This window comes from Lissotriton helveticus, chromosome 2_1 (assembly GCF_964261635.1).
Source record: "Lissotriton helveticus chromosome 2_1, aLisHel1.1, whole genome shotgun sequence".
NCBI classification, from domain to species: Eukaryota; Metazoa; Chordata; class Amphibia; order Caudata; family Salamandridae; genus Lissotriton; species Lissotriton helveticus.
The window spans coordinates 1,908,598,636-1,908,612,807 of record NC_136059.1 but is presented as its reverse complement, the minus strand read 5'-3'; the positions used below and the strand labels follow the sequence as shown (position 1 = coordinate 1,908,612,807).

General features: G+C 44.7%; 1 protein-coding gene across 15 annotated transcripts in view; it reads left to right on the top strand.

Moving 5' to 3' along the window:
• BLTP1 (bridge-like lipid transfer protein family member 1) overlaps window positions 1–14,172 on the top strand; it is a 2,102,388-nt gene that overhangs the window by 192,249 nt on the left and 1,895,967 nt on the right. The gene's annotated exons all lie outside the window — the stretch shown is intronic.

Below are 14,172 nucleotides of genomic sequence, written 5' to 3'. Positions count from 1 at the left end.
ACGGCGAAACCCGACACCAAAAGACACCTATGCACCCGGCTTCCCTGGGTGAGGTAACACGAGTACTGTCATTAAAGTCCCTCGCCTGACCCGAAGAGTGTGCTCTCCTGCCTTAAATAGTTTTTTCTGTTCAGGGCTTGTGGTCTTTTTTTGCCCTAGTAACTCTGGAAATCATGTGAGCTCCCTAGATGCCTCCTTGGTAAATGGGAGTGATAATCTAGAACTGTGCTCAAAGCTGCACCCCTTTTTCAGAGGGTGATTTCTGTCCTCTGTAGCTGGGCTTCACTTTGCCTATCAGTGCTCTTATGGGAAATATCACTTTATAGGGCTTGGTTGGAAAAATTTAAATCCATTACAAAACAATATTGAATTATGCTTCCGAGAGACTCGTCTGTGGGAAGATACTCTCAGATGGATGGGTTTCTGCAAAATAATTTACATCCTTCTCCAAATAGTTCAAGTCCCTGTCAGGGGTTATGAGGACATAGTTTTTAACCCCTTCGCTGCTAGGCCTTTTCCCCTCCTGTGCTGAGGCTTTTTTTGGCGTTTTGGAGTAGTGCGCGCTTAGGCCCTTGTAACTTTTTGACCACATAAGGTATCCACGCCAAATTTGCGTCCTTTTCTTCCAACATCATGTGGATTCTAAAGGCGCCCAGGGTTTGTGGATTCCCTTGGAGGGGGCCCAGAAATTAACCAAAATATAGTGATTTTTTTGTTTTTTTCAGAAAAATGGGAAAAACGGGCTGCAAATGAAAGCCTCTGGGTGTTTCCCTGAAAATGGTATCACAAAAGGGTTTGTGGGGCTGAAATCTCCATTTTCTCAGCTTTCAGGGAATGACAGACTTTTGTCAGAGAACCGAAATTTTTCACTCAGTTTTGGCATTTTTCTGGGACATAGCCTATTTTTGCTATTTTTAGAGCTTTCCACCTCCTTCCAGTTAATGGTAGAAATGAGTTTGAAAGCAATAATGGATCCTGGAAAGCTTTACATTTTCGAAAAGTAGACAAAATTCTGAATTCAGAAAGGGGTCATTTGTCTAAATCCATGAAGGTTTCGTTATAGAAACTAACAGTTAGATATTGGAATATTTGAAATTTTGTTGAAAAAAACAGCCTTTTGTCTCAACGTTTTCACCTATAACTTTTTCTAATTTTGACAGCTCTTGGAAAGCAATATACCGTTACATTCGTTAGACCTTCCTGGTTGTGGGGATATATAGGACTTGTAGTTTCACCAAGAACCCGACGAACCCAGATCCAAAAACTGAGCAGCAACTTGCAATGGTATTTTTTCATTTACTGGGTATAGTGCACTTTGTCTTGGAAAATGTATACATGGAATAATCTGTATGAAAGACACCTATGTATTTCTGAATTGGGTACAAATTATAGAGTTCAGAAACAGTATATAATTGCACATTTTCAAAGTTGGGAATACTCATACTAGCATGAGAATTATTGGTCATTTTTCATAAAGATTTTTTTTTTACACAATGTCTCTCATTCAAAGGGAGAAATGCATGAAAGCTCAATTGGTAATAACAGTTTATTTACAAATCTGAATTACCCCAAGTGTCCCGATAAAAACGGTACCTCACTTGTGTGGGTCGGCCTTGTGCCTGCGACAGGAAACGGCGCAAAATGCAACGTGGTCACACCTAAATTTAGCAGTTACAAATTGACCCTTTTTTGGCAAAGTGCCTACCTGTAGTTTTTGCACCCTAGCTCTGCCGGCACCTAGGGAAACCTAGCAAACCTATACATTTTTGAAAAGTAGACACCCAGGGCAATTCAGGATGGGGTGACTCGTCTGCCCACCCCCAGGTTTTGTTACCCAGAATCCCTTGCAAACATAAAAATTTGACCAAAAAAACACATTTTCCTCACATTTCTGTGGTGGAAAGTTCTGGAATCTGCGTGGATCAACAAATTTCCACCCACCCAGCGTGCCCCCAGGTCTCCCGAAAAAAATGGTACCTCACTTGCGTGGGTAGGCATAGTGGCTGCGACATGAAACAGCGCAAAACGCAGCATGGTCGCACCTCAATTTCCCAGTGAAATTTAGCACGATTCGGACAAAAAGACTACCTTTTGTTTTTGTGCCGTAGCTCTGCCAGCACCTAGGGAAACCTAGCAAACCTATACATTTTTGAAAGCTAGACACCCAGGGATATTCAGGATGGGGTGACTCGCCCGCCTACCCCCAGATTTTGTTACCCAGAATCCCTTGAAAACATAAAAATTTGACCAAAAAAACACATTTTCCTCACATTTCTGTGGTGGAAAGTTCTGGAATCTGCGTGGATCAACAAATTTCCACCCACCCAGCGTGCCCCCAGGTCTCCCGAAAAAAATGGTACCTCACTTGCGTGGGTAGGCATAGTGGCTGCGACATGAAACAGCGCAAAACGCAGCATGGTCGCACCTCAATTTCCCAGTGAAATTTAGCACGATTCGGACAAAAAGACTACCTTTTGTTTTTGCGCTGTAGCTCTGCCAGCACCTAGGGAAACCTAGCAAACCTATACATTTTTGAAAACTAGACACCCAGGGCAATTCAGGATGGCGTGACTCGTCTGCCCACCCCCAGGTTTTGTTACCCAGAATCCCTTGCAAACATAAAAATTTGACCAAAAAAACACATTTTCCTCACATTTCTGTGGTGGAAAGTTATGGAATCTGCGTGGATCAACAAATTTCCACTCACCCAGCGTGGCCCCAGGTCTCCCAAAACAAATGGTACCTCACTTGCGTGGGTAGGCATAGTAGCTGCGACATGAAACAGCGCAAAACGCAGCATGGTCGCACCTCAATTTTTCCCAGTGAAATTTAGCACGATTCGGACAAAAAGACTACCTTTTGTTTTTGCGCCGTAGCTCTGCCAGCACCTAGGGAAACCTAGCAAACCTATACATTTTTGAAAACTAGACACCCAGGGCAATTCAGGATGGGGTGACTCGCCTGCCTACCCCCAGGTTTTGTTACCCAGAATCCCTTGAAAACATAAAAATTTGACCTAAAAAACACATTTTCCTCACATTTCTGTGGTGGAAAGTTCTGGAATCTGCGTGGATCAACAAATTTCCACCCACCCAGCGTTCCCCCAGGTCTCCCGAAAAAAATGGTACCTCACTTGCGTGGGTAGACATAGTGGCTGCAACAGGAAACGGTTCAAATCGTACGGTGGTGAATTTACATTACCTTATTGCAAAACTACCTTGATTTTGGGGGGGGGGGCATCTGAGTTTGTGGCCCGGGGCTCGGTGGTATTCTTTGCAAAGTAGCAAACCCAAACAGTTCTGAAAACTAGACACCCGGGGGAGTCCAGGGAGGTATGGCATGCATGGGTCCCCCAATGTTTTCCTACCCAGAACTCTCTGCAAACCTTAAAATTAGGTAAAAATTGCACTTTTCCAAACTTTTTGGCGTGGGATCACCGGGCCGGCAAAAAAGTCATACCACCCTGCGTTCCCCTTGTTCTCCCGAGTAAAAGGATACCTCACTTGTGTGGGTGCCCCAAAGCAGAACACGCCAAAAATGAATTTTGAAAAAAGTAGTTTTTACTCATATTTACGTTTTACAAATTAAGCACCCCAGCCTAAGTCACATGCCTTTGGCCCACCCACACAAGTGAGGTATCATTTTACTCGAGAGAACAAGGGAAACACTGGGTGGTAGGACATTTGTTCCGGCAGCGAGATCCCACCCAAAAAAGTATGGAAAAGTGGGTTTTTTGACCAAAATTTCAGGTTTGCAGGGGTTTCTGGGTAGGAAAACATTGGGGGACCCACGCATGCCATACCACCCTGGACTCCCCCGGGTGTCTAGTTCTCAGAACTGTTTGGGTTTGATAGTTTCCAAAGATGCCTGCCAAGCCCCGGGCCAAAAGCTCAGGTGACCCCCTCAAAAAATAAGATTATTTGGCTAAAGGTAATGTTTTCGTCTCCACAGTATGAATTGGGCCTTTTCCTAAAGCAGCCGCTATGCCTACCCACGCAAGTGAGGTACCATTTTTATCGGGAGACCTTGGGGAACGCTGGGTGGGAGGTAATTTGTGTGTGCCCAGTGATGCCACGCTTTCCCACACTAAAACGTGTGAAAAAACTGATTTTTTTCCATGCAAAAAATGAGGTTTGCAAGGGATTCTGGGTAAAGGAACGTTGGAGGATCCACGCAAGCCATACCTCCTTGGAAGCCCCCGGGTGTCTACTTTTCAGAAATGTGTGGGATTGGTAGGTTTCCCTAGATGGCTGTCTCGCACGGGGCCAAAAACCCAGGTAACCCCTCTTGCAAAAGCTGGTGGACTTAAGATTTTCACCATTGTTACATTCAACTGCTTTTGCAAGAGGGGTTACCTGGGTTTCTGGCCCCGTGCGAGACAGCCATCTATGGAAACCTACCAAATCCAAACAGTTCTGAAAACTAGACACCCGGGAGAGTCCAGGGAGGTATGGCATGTGTGGGTCCCCCAATGTTTTTCTACCCAGAACTCTTTGCAAACCTTAAAAATAGGTAAAAATAGCACTTTTCCAAACATTTTGGCGTGGGATCGCCGTGCTGGCAAAAAAATCCTACTACCCTGCGTTCCCCTTGTTCTCCCGAGTAAAAGGATACCACACCTTAACAGAGTTACTCAAAAGTCAAACATTCAAGCACAGCTATGTGTTCCTCAAAGACACACACATACAGGTTGGATTTGGCACGAGGGCGAGTGATGGTTCAGTACATAAAATTTTATTAACAAGATATTTCAAAAAAATGAAATGCTCTGTCAATAAATAAATGCATAAAAACTGAACCAGTGACTCGCAACTCGTGAGCTGTAAAGCCACGACAAGGCACCAACCGTTTTACAGGCCATTCACGCACCTTTCATACCTGATACAAACCAGATCATTGACACCATCCGAATGGAAAAGCAACACATAACAACAATCACAATAAGGGGCAAGGTACACCCTACTGCAGAAAGAGAAAAAAAACAATTATTACTGCACACCCATCTAATCCGCAAGCACACACACATACTGGTTGGATTTGGCACGAGGGTGAGTGATGATTCAGTACATACAATTGGATACGCAAGTAATTTCATCAAAAATGAAATACACTGCATATAATTGAAAGTATGATAAACTGAACCACTGACTCGCAGCTCGTGAGCTGTAAAGCCACGTCAAGGCACCAACCTCTTTACAGGCCATTCATACACCTTTCGTACGCGTGACACATACAAAACATTCACACCGCCAGCCGCGGACCCATCACATTTCAACACTCACACCAGCAAACAGCGCCATTCAAGGGCCCATCACTTTCACACGCCCACATTTCTGACACTGCAACTACACAAAATGATGGACTGTGTGGAGTGTCACTCAACTAGCAGTGTGTGTATTGACCAACAGAAAGTAACTACTCACACACCGCCTGCCGAGCGCCAGTCCACCCACACCACCATCCAAGCACCAGACCATGCACACTGCCAGCCAAACACCACTCAGCGCACACCGACAGCCAACTACCACTCCACACACACCACCAGCCAAGCATCACTCCACGCACACCACCAGCCAAGCGCCACTCCACAAACACAACACCATCCAAGCACCACTCCACACACGCCGCCAGCCAAGCACCACTCCACACACACCGCCAGCCAAGCACCTAACCATACACTCCGCCAGCCAAGCAAAAATCCACTCACCCTCCCAGCACAACTCCAATCCATGCACTATGCCAGCCAAGCACCAGACCACGCACACCACCAGCCAAGCGCCAGTCCACGCACACCAACAATCCAAGCACAATCCTGCACACACCACCATCGAAATTAGAATTTTTTAAAGAAATACCACAAATCAAATGTAGAAACCTACAAATCTGCTAACACAAATTCAAAACCTAAATGCTTTGCACTAATGCAAACCTAAAAGCAAACAAAAAAATATTACAGAAAACAGACCAGACAGTACACTTACAAGCTCAATGAAACTCCCAAAACTTCTTTTGTGTGTGGTACGATTTAAAACAAGCTGGCACACACAATCCAGGATTTGAAGGACAGTCAGGACCGTGCATACGAGACTCCCTCCGCACTTCTCTTCGCCAACAGACTCTACATCTTTTAGTGGGATTGTCTTTTGCAGTTGTGGGAGGAATGTATTCTGGAAAGTGGCGATCTTTCAGTCTAGCCACTTCCTCCACCACTCCAAATCTTGGCACACTTGCCTGTTCCACTAGTACAAGGCTGCCTATTATAGTCTCCTGAAACTTAACAAAAGGCATCTTTGACTCAGGACAAGATTTCTGGAAAACAACAAAAGCATTAAAGGATGCCAAGTGGAAAAGATGGATAGCCAACTTCTTGTACCAAACGTAAGCCTTTCGAAGAGCAGCATAAGGTTCCAACCTCTGATCTACTCTGTCAACACCACCCATGTGCCTATTATAGTCTAAAATGCACACAGGTTTACGCACTTCAGCAGTCTCACCCCGAACTGGCAGAGCTTCAGTGCTTTCGTCATGGATAGTAGTCAGCATGTAAACATCTCTCCTGTCTGAAAACTTCACAGCTAGAAGCTTCCCACATCGCAATGCAGTAGACTGTCCCCGCACAAGCCTTTTGCAAACAAGTTCTATTGGAAAACCTTTCCGGTTACTGCGCATCGTGCCACATGCAACAGTGCCCACTTTGGCCAACTCCTTGAACAAACGCACACTAGTGTAGAAGTTATCTACATATAAATGGTGGCCTTTGTTAAATAATCGTCTACCTAGTTCCCACACAATTTTCTCAGTCACTCCAAAAGTGGACGGACAAGCAGAAGTGTTAATGCTGGAATCCTTACCGGTGTACACCCTGAAATTATAAACATATCCAGTCTCACTGTCACACAGCATATACAGTTTGATGCCATAGCGTGCCCTCTTACTAGGAATGTATTGCCTAAAAACCAAGCGGCCCTTGAACAATACCAAAGACTCGTCCACAGCTATTTCTCTTCCAGGTGCAAACATCTCAGGAAAACGATCAACAAAGTGATCAAGGACAGGCCGAATCTTAAAAAGACGGTCACAATCAGGGTGATCGCGTGGCAACGCTAAATCATTATCAACAAAATGCATCATGCGAAGAAGAAGCATATATCGATCACGAGTCATAACTGCTGGAAATATAGATGTTGCCATCAAGGGACTAGTGGACCAATAAGAAGACATTGATGGCTTCCTTAGCAAGCCCATCAAAAAAGTTAATCCCAAAAACTTCTTCATCTCTTCAACATATGTGGGAGACCAATGGGTAGCTCTGGAATGGGGCTTAAGGCTGGCACTGTGGTCCCTCAAATACTGCTCTGCATACAAATTAGTTTGCTCCACAATCTCCTGCAAAAACTCATCGTCAAAAAACAACTGAAAAAATTGAATTGGCAAAAAATTGTCAGTATTCACTCTACACCCTGGAACACCAGTGAAGTCTGGCAATTCCGGCTGCACCATGCCAGGGGCAACCCAGACGTCATCACTAACATGAGGAGAAGAAGCCACCCTAGCCTGCAGGCCAGATGCCTCTTGCTGCACTACATCAACGGGAACACTAGCATCCCCAGATGCCTCTTGCCTCACTACACCAACAGGAATACTAGCATCCCCAGATACATTTTGCATCTCTTCACCAACAGGAGAACTTACATCCCCAGCTGCCTCTTGCTTCTCAACATCAACAGAAGAACTCGCATCCCCAGATGCCACTTGCTGCTCAACAACAACAGAAAGACTAGCAGCACCAGATGCCTCATGCTGCTCTACAACAGGAAGACTAGCAGCACCAGATAACCTTTGGCGCACCACAGCAATGTGAAACCTTTTGGGCGCAGCCTTTACCACACTTGCCTGTTCCTGACGAGAAAAAAAGGGAAACCCTGAGGACCTAGGCTGCCGCTCACATGGCTCTTGCCTCTCTACCGGCACATCAATGTCCCTCTCTACCACAGGCACTTCATCAGCAATAGAAGAAGAATCATCATCCGATGATACCATGCGAAGAGAAAACTCACTGCCTGAATCTTCTGCACCTACCTCATGCTCCGAATCGGAGTCAGTGTCTGGACCATGATCAGAGGAAGACTCAAAAAGCAAACTAACAACCTGCTTAGCAGTAATCCTGCGAGCAGCCATTATCCTTACAAATCAAGAAGACTACACACACAAGTGAACAACAACCTACACTGTGCAAAGGAAGAAGTAAACAAGGTAGAGTCTTCACACAAAAATCAATACACTCAAAAACAATTCAAATCTAACCAAATATAAGAAGACTCACCAGCACCTACTCTGCTGAAACACAGCAAAAAGAAAGGAAATCCCACTGGAAAGAAAAAAAAAAGTATAGATTAGACAAAGTACACATCAAGCAGCAATACAAAAAAAAAAAGTTAACAATCAAGAAACACAAAGCCACACAAACAGCAATAACTTCACTTTTCATAACAACACATTTATCTAGGAAAAATAGTACAAAAAACATTTACTTACCAAGCACATGCAACTACACAAGCTGCAAAACCAGCATTAACCGAACCACAACCTACACCAATACAAACAGCAAAAGCCTGGATCAAAAACAAAGAAGAAAAAAAATAATTTAATACTACATTTCACAAACAACATAACAAATGAATAAACAATACACAAATTTACCCCCAAAATCACATCCACACAGATGGGCCATCAAAAAGGGCAAAACGGACAAAAGTACGGGTTGATTTGCCCACCGGGGAGGGACGCCAGAAAATCTAAATTTAAAATCCGACCCACCTGAAAGCGACCCTTGCCCAATGGGTCACTTCCTACAATCTAAAATAAAATCCCTGGTGCTAGTGGGGGCATTTCCACCGCACAATCGCAATGCTGTGCGCGACCGTGAGCCAGAAATGCCCTGCAAAGAGACATCAGAAGAGAGGAAAATCACTTACCTCTCCCCTGATGCCTCTTTGCAAACCCCCCCAAATATCTCAAAACCAACCTAACACCTCCAGGCGCAGGAAGCAAATGGCTTCCCGACCGCCTGGGAATCCCTGAAGATGTTGGCGCGTGCTGTGCGCGCTGACGTCATCAGGGATTCTCATGGGGAGGGGGACAACAGAATTACTGTGGTTAACTGCGATGCTGGACAGAGGCACTTGCATCCTTGATTTTCACAAGCGCAATCCTAAAACAGTTCCTATGACCAGGAGGTTCTTTCTCCCCATCTGCTGCTCTCAACAGTCTCTGACCATTTATACACATAAGAGGCATGTGAACTCACACAGAAGATCCCCGTTTGGCAACGCCCACCAACTAGCGGAGTGCACCATCTTTCCTAAATTTACCCACTATGATGGACAGCTCACTCAAGGGACCTGTGCACACATTGGTGCGATGGCATAGTAACACACACGGACACTGGAGACAAAGCAAGCGCTCGAGTTGCAGCACAAATTCAGGAAAACATTCATCAGCCCAAAAACATTTGTGACCTTCCCACTATGATTCACAGCTCACACAAGGGACCCCTGCGCACATCTGTGCAATTGCATAGTAACGCACACATGGACACTGGAGACAAAGATGGGGCTCGAGTTGCAGCACAAACTCAGGAAAGCAATCATCAGCCCAAAAACATTTGTGAACTTCCCACTATGATGAACAAATGGTCTCTGTTTCCAGATACCTAAGAGCCTTGCTAGTTTATTCAGATAACAACCAACACACACTGGGGTCGATTGTGAAAATATGGTATTGTGTACAAAAAAGGGGAGAAATGCTCCTCTTTTAGGTGTCCCCTCACTCACCAGGGTTGCCCCACGGTGACATGCTTCATCATTGGGGCCATCCCAGTCCTCTACGGGCTGGGGCGTGCTGCGACTTGCGAAAGTTACGTAGGAGCACTTTATTAGACTATGTGTGGTGCATGTGTATTTGAGGAGTGGACTATGTGATGTGTGAAATACCTGCCCAGTAGGTTTACAATAAACTTTATTCTTGCCTCTAGGTGGTAATAAACGGGGTGGAAAGATAGGCTTCCCTAAACGTAATGTGTCCAGATGTACCTATCAACTCCTATCGTCGACATGTTTCGTGCATACCCCAAGCACTATGATGGACAGCTCACACAAGGGACCCCTGCGCACATCTGTGCAATTGCATAGTAACGCACACATGGACACTGGAGACAAAGATGGCGCTCGAGTTGCGGCACAAACTCAGGAAAACAATCATCAACACAAAAACATTTGTGAGCTTCCCACTATGATGGACAGCTCACTCAAGGGACCCCTGCGCACATTTGTGCAGTTGCATAGTAACGCACACATGGTCAATGGAGACAAAGATGGCGCTAGAGTTGCAGCACAAATTCAGGTAACAATCAACAGCCCAAAAACATTTGTGAGCTTCCCACTATGATGGACAGCTCACTCAAGGGACCCCTTCGCACATGGCATAGTAACACACACATGGTCACTGGAGACAAAGCATGTGTTTGAAAAGCAGCACACAAAAAAAAACATTCATCAGGCCAAAAACACTAGTGAGCTTTGCCTAGGCAGCACAGGTGTGTTTTTTTAGCCACTTCAGAAACACACATCAGTATAAGTAATGAAGGACAGAGGCACTTGCATCCTTCATTACAATGAGCACTATCATTTTACTTTATAAATGACCCCCATCAGCATTTTTGTAGAAAAAACGGCCTTTCAACAACATTGCAGCCAAGAGAAGACTTCATAGATAATGTTCCCCCAACAAGCGGAGCGACCCTTCCCCAAGGGGCCGCTCCCCGAACTACGAAATTGATCACGAAACAAAAAAAAACAAAAATCCCTAACATTCCTGCTGCACGATCGCACGATCGTGCAGCAGGAAACCTCTAAAGTGCCATCGAGGGAAAGGAAAAGCCTTTCCTTTCCCTCGATGCAAGTTTCATCACAATCCCCCCGCCCCAGCCGCAAAACGAACCTGTTCAGCAAACGACGCGCAGGAAGCAAATGGCTTCCCTGCGCGTCTGTAAACAAAAGGAGCCTCCGGTGACGTCAGCGCGCCTCGCGCGCTGACGTCATTGATGACGCGGGCGGGGAGGGCGGGGGGAGGCAGGGGAAGGTCTTCCCCTGCCATCCCCGCAGAAACGAACAAAATCGGTCAGACTCGGGGGGAGCGCTGGCGCTTCCCCCGAGGGTGTTGCTCATGACGAGCTGGGCTCGTCATGAGCGTGCGAGGAGGCTACGCCATGACGAGCCCAGCTCGTCATCAGCCCCGAAGGGGTTAACCAAGGTTGTGGGTAATGCATCAGTGATAAACTTTACCTGTGACTGGATTGTGGTGTGTTTGTTACATTTGTACAAAAACACCTTCAATACTAATTTCTTAATTATAATAAATGTTTTTATAAATATATCCAATGTAAGTGAATATAACTTTCAACAGAACCCTTCACCGAAGATCTCGCAAGGATCTTGTATGAAGCTGGCTCTTTATATGAAATATTAAAATGAGATATATCATGTAGAGAGCCCAGGGGTTTCTTTATGAGTGGACAGGGGCTTGCTATGCAATCCCAAAGTGCTCTTTTAAGGGGTAGTGTGGTCGAGCAGCCTTAAGCTTAATATAGAGGAGTGCAAGACCTCTGAAAATACACACAATGGTCAATAAATGAGACACACGACTCAAAAAGGAGAGCCACACCCACTTATGAAATTAGCAAGTATCTTTATATATGCTTAGGAATCAGAAGACAATCGTTCAGGTAAGTATGTTTTTAAATAGGAATATTTTTCAGCTGAAAAAGTTGCAATATCTGAGTTTTGCAATGTGGAACTATGGGAGGAAAAACCTATGCGGTTTATTGGTTCTTGTCAGTAACTAACGTAAACCTTCTCCAAGAGTTAAGGTGAGTGATGAGCAAAGTGTCAGGCAGCACCCACAGAACACCACCAATGGCACTAGGGCGGCCGGGTGCAGAGGCGCCAAACCGTGTCGGGTGTCCAGTGCTATTCAGTGGAAAATCGTTGTGGTAGAAAGAGGCTGCAGGTGAGGACTTTGTAACCAGTCCAGTGAAACCAATGGGTGGCTATAGTTCTTGTGATGTTGGGGTATGTGGGGACACCTTTGGTCCGCTTCCCCTTGGGACGGGGCATCTGGATGCAGAGGGTCTTTGGGGTGTGGGGTTTCTCCGTTCGGCAACACGCGCAGTTGAGGGGCACTACCAACAGAGGCTATAAGCGACATCGGGGAGTTCTCGAGGAGTCCCTCCACAGTGGACTCTGTACCTTGAGGACTAGGGGACCACACTGACACCGTTGGCCCACTGAGAGACAGGCTGGAGGGCTCGGGTCTAGTGGTGCTTGGTGGCATCTGGTTTTGGCAGGGCGTAGTCTTCTTGGTCTTTCTCTTGCAGGATGCAGGGGTCAGTTCCGCTGTCACTCGGGAGGGCTTGGTTACTGGGCGAAGACTGGCAGGTCTCAGGCTTGGGGACTCAGCAGCTGCAGGACAAGTCGACTTTTGGTGTAATAGGTGGAGTCAAAAGGCAGACCGGCGGGGTTGGGTCAAGTCAGTTACTGGCTCTTCTGTTCTTGCTGTGCGACTTTTTTTTTTGGTTGTTGTTTTTTTATTAATCTTGCATATGGGGGTGACTAATATAATATTATCTGATTTGGTCACTATTACAAAACTTTTTATTTTTTTCGAGTAGAGCAGAGGTCAATAAAAGGAATACAAAAAAATACCTTTGTACCAAAAATACTTCTCCAGGGATAATTATACACATTAGAATGAAATCAAGTACAATCCAATAATTCATATCATTCAGCAATAACCATTAATATACATTAAGGTGCCTCTAAAATGGAGATACATAAAACAGCTAAAATCAAGGAACAAAAAAATATTCATTTTTCAATTACTGTTTAACAGTTAAGCAGCTTCAATAATTAAGATACGTCTAGTGCAAAAATCAGAATACTCTATTCCAATTGAAACTTTTTATGCAAGAACCCTACACAGGAAGAGTGATACCCTACCTGGCCTAACTTATGTTCTTGATAGAGTATTATATATTAAAGTGCTGAGGTGCAGACATTTTTAAAGTGCAATAGTGCCTTGTAATTTTTGCTAAAGTGCTGCTTTTTCTGTAAATAGTATTAATTTCTATCCCTCAGACCTCTTGTATTCTTAGTATATTCCCTTGTAAAATGCTATGTGGTAGTGGTGGATGCACTAATAGAAAAATATTTCCAAATGTTTATAAATGTTCTCGTTGACCCCACTCTTTTAGCTTTTTTTTTCGTCCGTCTCATTTTGTTTACCCATTTAAAATAAGATGGTACCTCCTCTGACCTCCAATTTTGAAGGATTAGAGAACGGGCGACTAAAGTACAGATTGCAGTGTAAGTTACTTCTGCACTAGGCAAATCCTTTCTCTTTGTTGAGATGCCAAACAAAGCAATTTCGGCTTCGGGTTCAATTACTTTATTTGTGGCCTGGCTTATTGAAGAAAAGATCTTACACCAAAAATCCAACAGCTTCGGGCATGTATAACAAATATGCAGCCAATCCCCCCTCATGTAGCTGACATCTAAAGCATTTGTTTTCTACTCCCGAAAAGCGTTTACTTAATGCTTTAGGAGTGAGGTAAGCCAGCCAACGGGATAAAAATGACATTCTTTTAAAATTGTCCACTCTGAGAGACTTACTACCCACTTAAGTGATCCACTCCTGCCTCGAGAAGGAACAGTTGGTTTCCTGAGATATTTTGGCCAAGATTCGATCGACTAAAGGAGAAGCTTCACCCTTTCTAAGGAATTTATACCAATTCCCTAGTCCTGTAAATTTTACTTTGTACAGGGCAATAGCCAGGGGCATTTCCCCTGCCGATTCGTTATATTCCAGAAACTCCGTTTTTAATTTGTTATCGGAGCTAGCCAGAACCTCTTGCCAAGTAATAAGCCTCCCTGAAACAAAGAAGGACCCTAAATCCCCAAAGCCTGCATCCATCCATTTTTGAAGTTTACTTGAATGGATTTGAAGCTCCAGGCTCTTACACTCCTCTATTCTCCAATAGCGCAAGCCACCACCCACTTTCTTTTTAAAAAAAGACTGTAATCTATATGTAATATCTCGGATGGTCTTATATCTAGT